Source organism: Paroedura picta, chromosome 4, assembly GCF_049243985.1.
Source record: "Paroedura picta isolate Pp20150507F chromosome 4, Ppicta_v3.0, whole genome shotgun sequence".
Taxonomy (NCBI): domain Eukaryota; kingdom Metazoa; phylum Chordata; class Lepidosauria; order Squamata; family Gekkonidae; genus Paroedura; species Paroedura picta.
The window spans coordinates 71,809,498-71,824,265 of NC_135372.1; the positions used below are offsets into that span (position 1 = coordinate 71,809,498).

Below are 14,768 nucleotides of genomic sequence, written 5' to 3' on the forward strand. Positions count from 1 at the left end.
ATTGACAGATTTGAGTTTGCATGCCTGAAGTCCCTCCTACAATGCTGATTAAGTGTTCTCTTCTTGTAAATTATGCATATTCTCTTCCCTAGTGAACCAATCACATATAGAATTGAAAAATCCTTTGTAGCATATTTCAATAAGCAGATAGAAAATGTATCCAGTTCTCTGACCTGGATCCAAAGAATAGTGTCACACATTCTACACAATTTAGGGGACGTTTTTGTCACCTGCCTATTTGCCACATGGCAAACCTCATTTGCAAAAGCAGACAATGATCTGGGTTGGGAGTCTCCTGCTCCCAATTGCTTCTGGGTGTGCCCAAGCATTTGAATCAACTTTTTCAGTTATTTGTACCCCAGCCATTGCCTAGAGTAAGAAATGCAAACTCTTTTTGGTTTCTAGGTTTGGAAATGGTTTCTAGGCTTGGAAACCATTGGGCAGAAAGGAGCCCAATCCATCTTTTCCAATTAAAAATCCACCTTTTCCAATTTCTCTTTAATCAGTAAGGTGACTGACAGCAGCAATTAACTGTTTAATACTTTGAGTCTTAAATGATGCATGTCTTGATAGTCTTTGAGTGTAAATAAAGTAGATATTCTGCTACAGAGTACAACTGCTACAAGATCCTTTCACTTATGGAAGGACATCATAAATTAAAAGGCTTGGCACAAACAAAAAATTCCAAACCAAGCAAACACTCCAGAGCCTGCCTAATTTTTCTGTGGAACAAAAACATATAGCAAACAATAGGTGTAGAAGGGGAGTTGCAAGAGATAACAGTGTGCTAGAAAATTGTTTCTTTGAACATTGCAAGTGTGTATCTTTGACAAATTGTTCCTCCCTCAGCCCATTTGCCCAGACAGGGCAAGCCTGATTATGTTACTTCCAAGGCTTTTGTTTAGCCAAACCTATTTTCTAAACAAGTTTCTGCAAAAGATGCTGCTGGCATTTTTGAAATGTTTCCCACTATATTGTTTTCTTTGCAAAGATGCAGAAACCTTGATAGGATGGTGGTGTTTTTTTTCTCCAAAATGCATGTTAATGCATTAGTTATCAACAAATAATTTTAATGAAAAGGGGAAAAAAAGCTCTACCTGAGTTATAAGTAGGTTCCATTCTCTACTATTTCTTTATAACTTGTAGTGTAGGCATATAGTTTGCTAGATTCCCATTTTATACAATATTTCAATTCTTTGCCAGTACATTATGATTTTTGTTCCAGTCCTGCAAAGGGGCTATATGAAGCTTGGAAAGTCCAGTTCTGAAAAAAAAAACATGCATATTTCAATATTAACGATACATCATTAAGAATACCAGCCCCCCTGAGGGGTCAGAGATTGCCTGGTTTTGAGTGCTCCTCTCTGCTGCTAGTTAGCTGGCCAGTAGGAGAATTACCCCCAAACAGGCAAGAAACTGGAAATAAACACAATGTGCCTACATCATCAGGAAGTGACACAGGTATATCAGTAACATAAGAGGACAACACTCTGGTTTGGGGGTAAAAATATGGTAGAAGCCAATTCTACCATAGAGTCTACCCACAAACAGAGCATCTCCACCAACGTCTCCAATGTTCTTATGTCATTTCTGGGTGACACAAGTATGTTGTGTTTATTTCTGGATTCTTTCCTGCCTGCTCCAAGTAAGTTCACCCCCATACTCTCCTGGCTGGTCCAACATACTTGGTAACCCTATACAGCATATACATAAAGAAAGCATCAAAAGGCTTCCAGACTCTATAGAGATATGATTTCCAGGCCTAGGGATGTGTGTTCACAGAATAACTGATCAAGCCATGATCAAAACGGACTCTCTGAACTTTGAAAACATCACTAACTTAAGTGAAGGTTGTATATGCCCTTGTATATATTGCCTTGGTAGTCATTACATAAAAGGTAAAGGTATCCCCTGTGCAAGCACCGAGTCATCACCCTGCCAACAAAAGTGCGTTTAGTCAAGGCTATGGTATTCCCAGTTGCAATGTATGGCTGCGAAAGTTGGACCATAAGGAAGGCCGAGCGTCAAAGAATTGAGGCTTTTGAACTCTGGTGCTGGAGAAGACTCTTGCGAGACCCTTGGACTGCAAGGCGAACAAACCGGTCAGTCCTAGAGGAGATCAGCCCTGACTGCTCTTTAGAAGGCCAGATCCTGAAGATGAAACTCAAATACTTTGGCCACCTCATGAGAAGGAAGGACTCCCTGGAGAAGAGCCTAATGCTGGGAGCGATTGAGGGCAAAAGAAGAAGGGGACGACAGAGAATGAGGTGGCTGGATGGAGTGACTGAAGCAGTAGGTGCAAACTTAAATGGACTCCGGGGAATGGTAGAGGACAGGAAGGCCTGGAGGATCATTGTCTATGGGGTCGCGATGGGTCGGACACGACTTCGCACATAACAACAACGAGTCATTACATGTCTGTTGTAAGCATTTGTGTCTATTTTCTTGGTTACTTTATCAGATTAGTTTAATTTATACCATTTTAACCACATGGCATATTTATGTCATATTTTATGCTTTTTACCATTTTACACAAAACTGGTATAAGTTTTTAGCATCAATTTTACTATCAAATGTCAGTATTTTAGTTTGGGAATATATGGATGAAATGTTGTCATGTGATAAAGATTTACAGAGGATGTTACAGTTAAGCAAGAGTTAATGTTTGGAGATGAGAGTATCTGCCTTCTGGTGGAATCTTGGAAGCAAAAGCTGTATTGTTCTTATTGAGATAGCTGCTGGAGTTGTTGCAGTTAGAACCAGTTCCTTAGGGAACTGTTTCAGAGGGCTGCCCAGCTAGTCTGCAATACAGCAGCTAGATTCAAGTCTACTAACACTTAAGAGACCAACAAGGTTTTCAGGATAGAGGCTGTTGGGAACCTGTAGGCTTCCTATGTTCCCATCATAACAAGTGGTGATGAGACCAGTGAGATCTCTGCAAGGCTTTCTTGAAGGTTCTTTAGTCCTCTATATCTGCAGGGGTTGAAGGCTGACTTGCTACAAAATGGATTTCCTTCCACGAGGCCCAAGACTTAATTTCTCCCCATCCCTTCATTTGCATAGACCCTTCCTTTGCTGGAGGACTTTCTGATTCCTAGGCAACCCCAACTAGAATGGTGAACATGGCTGTAATACTGGAATGATCCCTCCTTCCAGTCCCCATTTTTGTAGTTTTTGTAATGCTTGTCTGCCTTTCTACGCCACAATAGATCTTCAAGGCTTCTGTCCTGGTGAATCATGAAAAGAGGTTTTGTTGCCCCTAAAGGTATCCCCTGTGCAAGCACCGAGTCATGTCTGACCCTTGGGGTGACGCCCTCTAGCGTTTTCATGGCAGACTCAATATGGGGTGGTTTGCCAGTGCCTTCCCCAGTCATTACCGTTTACCCCCCAGCAAGCAAGCTGGGTACTCATTTTACTGACCTCGGAAGGATGGAAGGCTGAGTCAACCTTGAGCCGGCTGCTGGGATTGAACTCCCAGCCTCATGGGCAGAGCTTTCAGACTGCATTTCTGCTGCCTTACCACTTTGTGCACCAGAGTTGCCCCTATCACTAGTCAATTACACCCTTTATGTTATGGTGAACTTTCGCAACATGAGCCTGGCTGAAAAATCTCACTCTTGCCACTAAGGTAACACCGCTGTCCTTCCATTGCTCTACAAGCAATGGATGCAAGGTTTCCCCCCCACACTCCCATCCAACAGGTTGAAATGGGTCATGAGCTTGCCTCTATCAAAAATCATTCCTATTTCTCTGCAATGAAACCAGCAAGATGGAAGGCTGCCTCAGTAGGCAGGCACTCTGTAAAGACTACTAGTACCTGCAGTTAGTAAATTTGGTAAAATATATCTGCTCCAGAAAACTGGTAGCCATTTTGGTGTTGTCTTTTGCATTACACAGAGGTCATAGCTGGGGATACCTTATTTAAGGGGTTGTAAGATTGGAACTTGTCATGGTTTCTGTCACATTGTGGGACAAGACTAGCCACTATTTTGCCCTCTCTGCTGCTGTTGCCACCTCTTCAGGAAAATCTGCCCTCCCCCCGGTCTCCCATAGATTTCCTGAAGACAGCCTCAGAGGGGTGTCTCTCAGTAGCATGCCAAGGAACAAGACAGGTGAACAAAAACTCTTGCAGACTCTCTCAAGTTAAACATACTTTATTTCTACAAGGCATGAACTCAGTATTGCAAAGGGCAGAATCTAGGTGCACTGAGAAAAATTAACAAAAAGAAAATTTCAAGCTAAAGTATTTACGACTGATCTTTGTTCCTTGCAGAATGCCCTGCCCCTGGTGCCTCTGTAACACCTTTTAGCGTCATTCTCCTCTGTCATTCTGCATGAAAAAACAGGCTCCCAAGATTTTCCAAACAAAAAGCCCAAACAAAGGAACAGCTCCTCTTTTCAGACCCCACTTCACATGTGCTCTGAGGCCTTCAGCCTATTTGGGTGCAAATCTTGGGGCTGAAGTCCATCAAATCGAGACCCTCAAATTTAGAGGTGTTAGCACATCAAAGAACTAGTGTGTTATCCCGCCTAGTTGGGAAAAGATGCTCTATATGCAGCAAAGAGCACCTTTTACCCTTCTTCCTAGCTTTCCATCACCATGTCAAAGCATTGCTTGCCCCCCTGCCCCTCATCATAGACATCACAAAGGCTTAGAAGAGGCACCCAGCAGCAGACATAGATAGTGGGTCTGAAAAGAGAAGGCAGAGAGGGAGGGGCAAGGTGAAAATGGCAGTAAGAGGCCTTTCAGTTTGCAAGTATCAGTGTATCAACCAATACAAAGCCCAGTACACCCCTCCACAACTGAATTCTGCAGTCTTCCATCTATGTTGTCACTGTCTGTTCTATCTAACTATCTCTAGCTTATTTGGAAAGAATGTATTTTAGGCTACATCTGCCCATGAACTGGGTTTTTTTTTTTTCAGAAGCTACAATGTGTTTTTAAAAATCTTGCTGGCCTTGAATCAGTAGAAGCTACGAATCTCCAAAAGCCAACCTTACAAAGAAATTGACAGTTCATTACCTGACTTTATGCCATCAATGAAACTGCAGGGAAGACCATTCATCTTGTGCCACCATAGCAACTGTGTGTGTGCTTATGCACACACACATGCAAGAGAGAGGGAGAGAAAGATACAAGGTATGGTTGATGGCTGATAACTTGGTTTCCATGGCAAAGACACAACGTACTTCTGATGCACGGAAAGCCATACTCTGACCATTGTTTTCTATTCAGCTGAGTTGCATTGATAGGAATCTTGCGGCTCAAATGAGACAAATCCTGGGGAAGAGTAAAACTTATGAGTGGCAGTTGGATTTTTGGCATTGTCTCATCAAAAATGATTGTTCAGGCATTTTACAAACCTTAAGGATGCTTTGAAAATGCAGAAACAAAATTGATTCTCCTCCATGTGCCTCTCTATGAACTTAGCGCAAGGATGATTCCCTGAAACAAGAACACAACCACAGATCTGAGAAGGAAGTATGTGCAAACTACAATTTCTTTCCTTTTCCTGCTTCATAAATCATCCTGTTTATGTAATGGTGGACAATAAAGCAAGACAGAGTTAAGAAAGTGTGTGTGTTTTTATTCCTATGAAATACTAAGATGATTGATGCTGTGCACAGAAGAGTATATAAGAAAGACACTTCTTCAGGGAATGATTTACTGATGGCCCACTGAATCATAGGGTTTGGGCATTATAAAGAATTTGTTCAAAGAAACAAATTCTTGAAATAATTAGGAAATGGATTTAAGAACATAGGGCTGACTACAAGGGGACTAGGAGGGGGGAGCAGAGCGGAGCACTAGAGTGTCTCCTATGCCCATCATTGCTCCTCATTTAAAACAGCAATGATTTAAGAGTTGCAATACAGCTCCAAAATCAAAAGACAGAGCAGAGCTCTTCACCTTCAACAAGCAAAAAAGCTTATTGCCTTGCCTTGGCATGTGTCAGACAATGTATTAGTGCAGCAGCAGAATAATAATTCCTGGCAGATTGTAAGCAACTCATTTTTATAAGTCTTGTGCTCTGTTCTCCGCACAGACACATAAGATAAAAGAGCTTTGAGAAGTACTGTACAGTGAATATGTACAGCTGAAAGTGACTAATAGAATTTGGATTAATGGAGCGTCTTCCATGCACAAGTTTTCTACTAGCACAGGGCCCTTATGAAATATGTCAGAAGTCGTTGGGGCTCTGACGATACACTCTGTCCTGGCAGCCATTCTGTGCTCTGAAGAGTTTGGGTGTCAAGCATAACTGCCTGCCACAGTGGTTTGTCATAGATAAAGTGTGGACTGAATGGGCAGTTAACAGACTCCCATTCCTTTCGCAGGTACTCCAGAAGACTTATATAGATTGAAAAGAAGACTGGGCAGATTTGTGGAGGATGGGTCTATCATTGGTTATTAACTATGATGATAACTGAATGGCACCTCAGAGTGCCAACGCCAGAATGCCTGTGATTGTTAGATGCTGAGAAGAAATCTGCAGAACAGAGCTGTTCTCTGCTGTCCCCGCTTGTGGGCTTCTCTGTGGCTGCAGATAGAAACTGGATGCTGGCTTGCATGGACCATGGCTCTCAGACAGAATATCTGTTCTTATGTTCTTGTGATATGTCTGACCTTCGGCAAACCTATACCAATAATTGTTGACAGAGTTTCAACATGCAGAGAGCATGAAGCACCAGGCTGCTTAAATAATAGAATACTTTTATTTATGAAGAGAAACAATTATGTATAGAAAAAGAGAGAGACCTAGCTATTTATCTAGGTGAAAGTCATTATTTTGTTCAACTGCTGTTCTGAAGGTAGGCAGGACAGAAGTGTGCTCAAAAAACAGGAAGTTGGTTGAGCCAATCAGGACACTGGAGGAGATCATTTGAAAATCATGATGCCTCCTGCAGGACACCCTTTAAATTCTGCTCGATATGCACACTGCAGATCTTGCATATTCCAGCAATAATGTGAGTTAAATCAAGATGCAAACCAGCTTCTTTTCCAACTCACTGTTGAAAAATGCCTCAAATGCCTTTGGAATTACCAAGCCATCTTGCAACCAAGTTCTGTTGCCACAGCTGTTGTGCTGCCTTCTCTCACTTGGTGCTTAGATGGGAAACAGGCACTTTCCCTCTGGGAATCAATGCTGGCCAAGAAGCCATTTGTTGTTTATCCCAAAAAATACTTGAATTCTGATAAGGCTAAAACCTTATGTGGCTTATTATATGAAATGCTTTGAATTATTTCCACAATTGTTTGGAACCATCCTGCCTCAGTAATTTTGTTTATGATATAGAACATGGAGTGTGGAAAGTTGGGTTTTGTATGCTGTGACATAGTTTTGAGACTCATTGCTTGAGGCTGTCTGCTATGTTGAGTGTTGTAAGGTTAGCAAGCTAGGAGAGATTCTAAAGAAAACAGACAGTAGCCCAGAGGCACCGATGGAGCTAGCAAACGATTGAATGTAACCAAGATTTCCTGAACACCTGCTTATTAAAAAAAGAAAAGTGCCTGGTGTGTACAGCAACACTTACACTACAACAAGCTCAGATCCCAGAAGGAATCAAGACATATGGTTAGAGGAGTACTAAACCTCCAAACATTCTTTTTCTTCCTGAAACTAATTATTTTGAATATTTAGGATGTCCCTTAGGTTGCCTTACATATATTGCTATTATTTGTTGCTTTAAAAATAAAAACCCTCAAAAATATAACTTCCTCAGCTGAACCAGTTTTCTTAGTGCCTTTGCCTTGAATATCGCCCACATCTATATTAAAGTGCTGTAGCTGTTTGCATTGAAAAGCCACTACAGGCTGAATTCATGAAAAGGTGAGAAAGAGGAGGGCTGGCTTTGTCTTATACATACATATCCACTTCAAGTTCTTTCCTTAATATCCAGTAGATCAAGATTTTCCTGGCAGCACTGGTGACAGACTTGAAGGAATAAAGATAAAAATGCTGCTCTGAATGTTTAATGTTCTTGGAGTGTAGCAGAGAGAAGCTTCTTTCTTAACTGGTCTAGAAGGAGGAAATGAAAATGTATATTTTCATGAGAAAGTGGGATATTTCCTAGAATATAGCAAAACACTGCTTACTCTGTAACTGGACAGTATTAGATGTCCCCTTCTCCAGTTGGTTGAACCATGTTGCAATGTGGTCGCTAAGTGGCAGGTGACTGTGTGGTTGCAGTTAGAGGTCTTTCTTGTCAAGGGGATGTGTGCAGCTATAGGTCTATTGATGGCTACCACAATAAGCCAAGTAGCTATGGTAACAAACAGTGACCTTGCAGACACTCATTCCGGCACTTGTGCCTCACCACTGCTGCCACCATTCTTGGCCAGATGCCACAGGAAAACATTCAACTTATTTCTTTCCTGCCCCTGCTCTTGTATATTAAAAAACAAGCCCTATATAGCATCCTGTACTCTCACAAGATTGTTTCCTGCTATTAGAATTCAGACAGCATTTGGGTTGCAACAGATAACCAGAAATGGTAGCAGGATTTGTGCAAAAAAGTATCATATGAAAGCTCAGGGCAGGAGATCTCCCATTCTCAGGAAGCTCATTGCAACCATGAAGGCTGGTTGGGGGATAAAAAATGCCATTACCTTGAGGCCTTGAACTGGCCCCGAATCTCTATTAGCATTTACCTCTAATTATGGGGGGAAAACAGAATAAGGCTATTCTAAAATACCTTCCTGTGAGCTTCCCATAACATATGGCTGTTCATTTCTGGAGACAGGCAACTTTATTACGTGAAGCAAGCCTTATATACTTAAAGAGGAAAAACATGCTCTTATTTGTATAACAAGAGTACACGCTGCAGTTTGCAATGTGCTGGTCTTTCAGGCCTGTTGGATGATTCTAGAATGCTATTCAGTTTCCATGGAGCTTTTCTTAACTCTTAATGAAAACTCTCAACCTCTTCTATGTGTGATGCCTGGAAAGCATTCAGCCATGTCATTTTGTAGAGTAATCTTAAAAAGGGGAGCAATTACTCTTCCCTCACACTTCCTTCCCTTCATATTGTTGGTCATGCTGTGCATGGTTTTTTAAAAAAAGAATGTTTAGTGTGGCATCCAAACTATACTTGGTATTTCTATATGCAGAGAGCATGTTGTGAAAAGCTTTTAATGATAGCTAATGAACCAGGCTGAGAGAGGCAATGCAAACAGTAAACAATGTTATTATGGCAATTTATAAATATCTTTCATTATTAAAAACAGCTGTTCAATCATGGTGTTCCAAAGTGCATTGGAGGATAAATTTGGAAATGATTTTCAACCAACTGGGTGTCAACAGTGAGCTTACTTGTTTGCTTTCTAGAGAATGTTCCAGAATTGGATGTTTCGGGATCTCCTGTTGTTTCCCAATAGGAGTAGTCAAAACTAGTAGAAATGCATAAATAATTACAATAACTTCCTAAAATACTGAGACTATTGACAATCATATTACTAGGAACCTATTGTGTAATTTTTGTATAATTTAATGTCATGGTTTATGCTTACTTCAGTTCAAGTTTCAGGTTTCTAATCCTACTGCATTGTTTCTTGAATGTCCCATCCCATTGATCGTAATGACTCACTCTGTGTAGTCCATGTGGAATCCAAGGAAGAAAGGCAGACTATAAATTACATAAGTAAATAAATAAATATCTTAATGTTGACTGCTCCTCATGCACTTGGTGATTATCTAAAAATACAGAGAAAGATTTTGGACAATCAGGTAATCATGATATTTATTTGTTTATTTTGGGCACAATGGCTCAAAAAGTTTGAGGGCCTTTGGAATTCTGAAACAGAGTGGTTGGCACAGCTACAAAATGGCGGCTGTAGGAGGCAGAACCAACTACAAAATATCAGGAGTGGAGTGATGCATAACTCTAAAAGTAATTCTCTTACATTTCAGGCAGAAACTCTTTTTAACTGGAAGTCTTTTAAAATGAAAATGTGGTTTAAATTTCTCCAGTATATACACAGCTTACTTTGAATCATAATGATCATTGTACTGTGCTGACAGCTACTGCTGAAGCAATCTTTAAACCTCCCCCCCCCCCGCTCCGGAGCAGCGGGAGGAATAAAGGAGTAAGGGCAAGTGGGGAGGAGTTAGGGCGGGCCCTGTCCATGATAAAAACTCAGAGGGCCCAATCAGGAGCTGCGAAGCGGCTCCTGATTGGGCCCTCCGAGTCTCACTCGGTGGCCAAGCAGCCAATGGGGAGCCGCGCAAAGCACGGCTCCCCATTGGCTGGTTGGCCCAGTATCGCCTGGCCCGGCCGGAGAGTCACCGCTCAGAGGAAGAAGCCTTCCCCAGCGGTAAGTCCTCTGGCCGGCTTCACCTCGCCCATGGAGCCTTCTGCTGGGCCCTGGGCAGGCTCGCCTGCCCTTGGGCCCGGCAGAAGGCAACAAAGCCCACTCCCGCCGTCCGGAGCCTTCTGCCAGGCCCTGGGGCAGCCGAGACTGCTCCTGGGCCCGGCAGTAGGCCGCAGAGCCCACCGCCCCCGTCCCGAGCCTTCTGCCAGGCCCTGGGGCAGCCGAGACTGCTCCTGGGCCTGGCAGTAGGCCGCAGAGCCCACTGCCCCCGTCCCGAGCCTTCTGCTGAGCCCTGGGGAAGCCAAGCCTGCCCCTGGGCCCGGCAGAAGGTCCCAAGGCCACCTACCTTACTCTGTTCCTCCCTTCCTCCCAGCATTCCCTTTATCCTTCCCTTCCTCCTAGCATTCCCTTTGTTTTTCTCTTTCTCCCTTCCTCCCTCTCTTCCATCTGCCTCTTTCTGGCTACCTGTTTCTCTCCCTCTTCTTTTGTCTCTATCTTCTTCCCTTTCTTTCTGTCTTTCTGTCTCTCTCCTTTTCCTCCTTCCTTTGCCCCATCCCTCCACCCACCCATCATGCTAGGGCCCACTGTATTTTGGCCACAGCGGGCTTAATATCTGGTTATTTTAATAACTGTGCTCAAGCAATCAGATCTCCAGTGACCAATGAGAACCCCTGCTGGGCATAAGCCCAACTCAGCCCTGTCTAGTTTCAAAAATACTTGGCAGGTACCAGGAAAGGTGTTGGCAGGTGCCATGTTCCCCATGGGCACCACACTGGGGACCCCTGACCTAGACATGTATAGGTATAACTGTGTTAACTTCAACCATTCTCTAGGTGTGTGAATGACCGTATTTTTGTGATTTTCTACACGTGAGCATTTTGACCATTCATTACATACATTATGCTAGTAACCTCACCTACAAATAAAGCAGTTTCCAAGGTGAAACTAAATGAACTAGAAATATAATTGTAAAAGCATGAATTCTTAAGCAATTATATTTGGAGGTGTATTATTTTTCCTGGTAAATTAACCACCCATGTGCTTGGATCCACTGGATGATTTATACAGATAAAAGGAGGGTGTAATTGTTGTAGAATCCCTCTGTCCTTGCTGACCTTCAGCTTCCTCCTATGTTTTCTGTTTGCTGCCATTTTTAACATGTGATACAGGTTGATTATCTTGCATACTTACCATTCATGACCTTCCATGGGTGGTTGTTTCCTCCTATGATTTTGAAACTTATCCTAGAAGTTTTCAGTATTTCAGCCAACTAAAAGTTGTAATCAAATTCTATGCATATAAGGGCCAGTACTATATGCATAGAATTTGATTACAACTTTGAGTTGGTTGAAATATTGAAAACTTCTAGGATAAGTCTCAAAATCATAGGAGGAAACAACCACCAATGAAAGGTCTACTTTGAAAACGGAACAAAATCTAGAATCCGTTCTGGTTGTTTCATTATCATTAAAACAGAGATTGTATAAATATATCGTTAACTGATTTTGATAGCCTGGGACAGGTTCTCGCTTTTTCTGTTAGGATATTTATTTTCTGTTAGGATATTTCAGTTCTCCTGAAAGCCTGGCAGTGCTTCTGTCTCCCTGGTAGAGTGTTTGTTATAATCATTCTCCTCCTTGGCTTGTACAAAGGAGCCTCCTTTTATACCCAGGTCCTTCCTATCAGCCCATCCCTTTCTGTCCCCAGTCTGTCTTTCCATTGGCTTGCATCCCAGCCTGTCTCTGACTAGACTTCACTGTTCACCCCTCTTCTGCTCTCGTTTCATTCCCTGGACCATGCACAACCCACTCTACTCCCAAAATTGAGACCCAAACTTCCAGGCAATTTCTAGCCTGTTTGCCCCTGACTCCTTATGTTGCTCCATCTCTCAAGTTACCAGAATATGGCTTGCCACTCTGAATCACTGTCTACTGTGGCCCTGCCTCTCCCAGTCTTGTGATCATTATTCTGGGCTTCTGATGGTTCCCCTGCAAGTCTTGTACACCTGGCCTGTATTTTCTGATGTAAGCTACCTTCCCCAGGCCTGGGCTGCCCTACAGATAGACTGGGAAGCATGTGCCCCCTTGGGATGTTGGTGGCCGCAATATCAGACAAACAGTGAAACAGCTATACTGATTGCTGGTGTGTTTCCAGATTAAATTCAAAGTGAAGATTAATTAAAAATCCTTCCTCCAAATGTGGCTGCACCTTAGATCTATGCAAAGACAGCATACAACCGGCTATTTTCTTTTCAGTCCCTTCAGTCCCTTTCCAAATAATCTCTAACTTGCCAACAGTAAGACATTCAACACAGTTTAGGAGATAGTTTATACATTAGCCAAAGTGAAAAACATAACATGGGCCAATTCTGCATGGGCGGTAAAGGCCGGGAGGTGTCTATACGGAACTAGAGCTAATCCTATGTCTATATGATGATGCCAGGCCACCATACTCCCAGGTCTGGGACGGATTGGGCCAATGCTCAAGTTTATCAAGTTACATGTTGATTATAAGACTGTTCTGTAAACCAGGGGTAGTCAACCTGTGGTCCTCCAGATGTTCATGGACTACAATTCCCATGAGCTGGCAGGGGCTCATGGGAATTGTAGTCCATGAACATCTGGAGGACTACAGGTTGACTACCCCTGCTGTAAACCATTTGCAGTTCCTTACAGTTTTATTCACTTGGATGAAAACGGGTAAGCAGCAGATCAGGAACTGACTCTGTTGGAGCCCCAAGGATACTCAGATGACCTTGACCTCTATAACTAAATCAACTTTCACACAAAGTAGAAGGGACTTCAAAAGAACAGAGTAAATGCCATAATGGTGCTGCATCAGTAGTGTGTTGTCCTACTTTGTCTCTTTGTGATTATCTTTATAAAATAATGGCAGCATCCACATAGGAAGACCAGCATTAGATTAAATGGCATATTTGGATTTACTGCTATAGAACTGGCTTGCGAACTTTCTTTTTGGAAAATGATATTGGAGAGATTTTTTAAAATTTGTTTTCAGAAAGCTTAAAGCATTATTTACCATAGGCACGTCTTTAAAAGAAAATTCTCCCACTGATTAGACTGGGTTTTTGTTTGTGTTCCAAGCGACAACTGAAGAATATGCAGGTGCTTTCAAAAAGAACCCCCCCTGCAAAACCCCCAAACAGAAGACTTCAGATATTGTTAAAGCACATTCATGTTTTATTGCCACAGATGTGCAGGCAGCTGTATAGAAATCCGTCAATGGTTGATGTTTTTGAAGCACTGACAGTCAGTCTTCAGGGAAAATAAACTAAAAAGGGCTAATCCTGGATTAAAAAGTATGCAGATTACTCTCATTTTAATGATGAATAAAGCTAAATGGAAACAAAAAAACACCCCAGTGCTAAATCGCAGAGAATGCAAAATGTGTTTGGAGGCAGTTTAATGGCTTAGTAATCAAGCAGACTATCCATGTCTAAAGATGACCTTGGACTCAGGATTCTTAAATATAGACCAGCAGAGGCCATGCAAAAGGCTTAGATCCAAAACCGCATTTCATACTGAGAAGGATTTCTATTAATTAACCCATATTTTGGCTATTTGGTGTGGTCCTTGCACCATACATGTCTCTTCTCAGCCACTGTCTCTCCCCTTGCCAGGATGGGAGTGGCAAAACCATCTGCCTGGGGACATCAAGGCATTAAAAATAAATTCGAAGGAATACCTGCCGGGGCAGATGCAGAACCTCATTTACTGTTTTTGACTTTGGGAATGCAGCTTCATAACTCTGCACACAGATGATTATAAGAAGGGCTAGCAGGATAACTGCTGCAAAATGCACAGTCATAAACATTGCCATGATAAAGCCGAAAGGATACCTGAGAGTAGGTTAATTTTTTTCTGTAGCATCCCAGGAGGGCTTTTCTGTGGCACATTTTAGGATCATTCCCTCTTTTAAGGAAAATCCCAGATGTTCTCCTCAATTCAGTGTTCTTTTCTTAGCATATGAACATGGAACCCAATTTTTAAAGATTTTTTCATGGCATAAGGCAAAAAGGTGCAACATTTTACCATTTACCTCAAAGCAATGAGTTAACTAAAAGATGCCACAGTTAAGGTGTCACTCATTCTAGATGGGGTTTCACTCCACTTAAGAGGGACAGATCCATAGTCTGGGGTGCTCTTGGACCCAGGCCTGTGCTGGGCAAGCAGATGGCAGTTGTGGTCAAAAGAACCATCTTTGAACTTCAAATATTTAGCCAACTGCAGACTTTAATGGGCAGAAACAATCTGGCCATTGTGGCACATAACTTGGTTACATCTAGACTGGGTTTCTGCAATGTGCTCTACATGGGTTTGCCCTTGTATTATTCATAAACTTCATTTGGTACAGAATGCTGAATCCAGGATATTAAATAGGTTGTAGGGGCCATATCACTCAAGTTTTGGTCCATCTACACTGGCTCCCAATTTGT

At 42.3% G+C, this 14,768-nt stretch overlaps 1 long non-coding RNA gene across 1 annotated transcript; it reads right to left on the reverse strand.

Moving 5' to 3' along the window:
* Window positions 1-5,149: 5,149 nt before the first annotated feature.
* LOC143836812 (uncharacterized) lies at window positions 5,150-8,194 on the reverse strand. The gene is made up of 3 exons (XR_013230759.1): window positions 8,099-8,194; window positions 5,365-5,446; window positions 5,150-5,281 (listed from the first exon to the last, which is right to left on the reverse strand). It is a non-coding gene; the product is annotated as an uncharacterized LOC143836812 (long non-coding RNA).
* Between the last annotated feature and the right edge of the window lie 6,574 nt (window positions 8,195-14,768).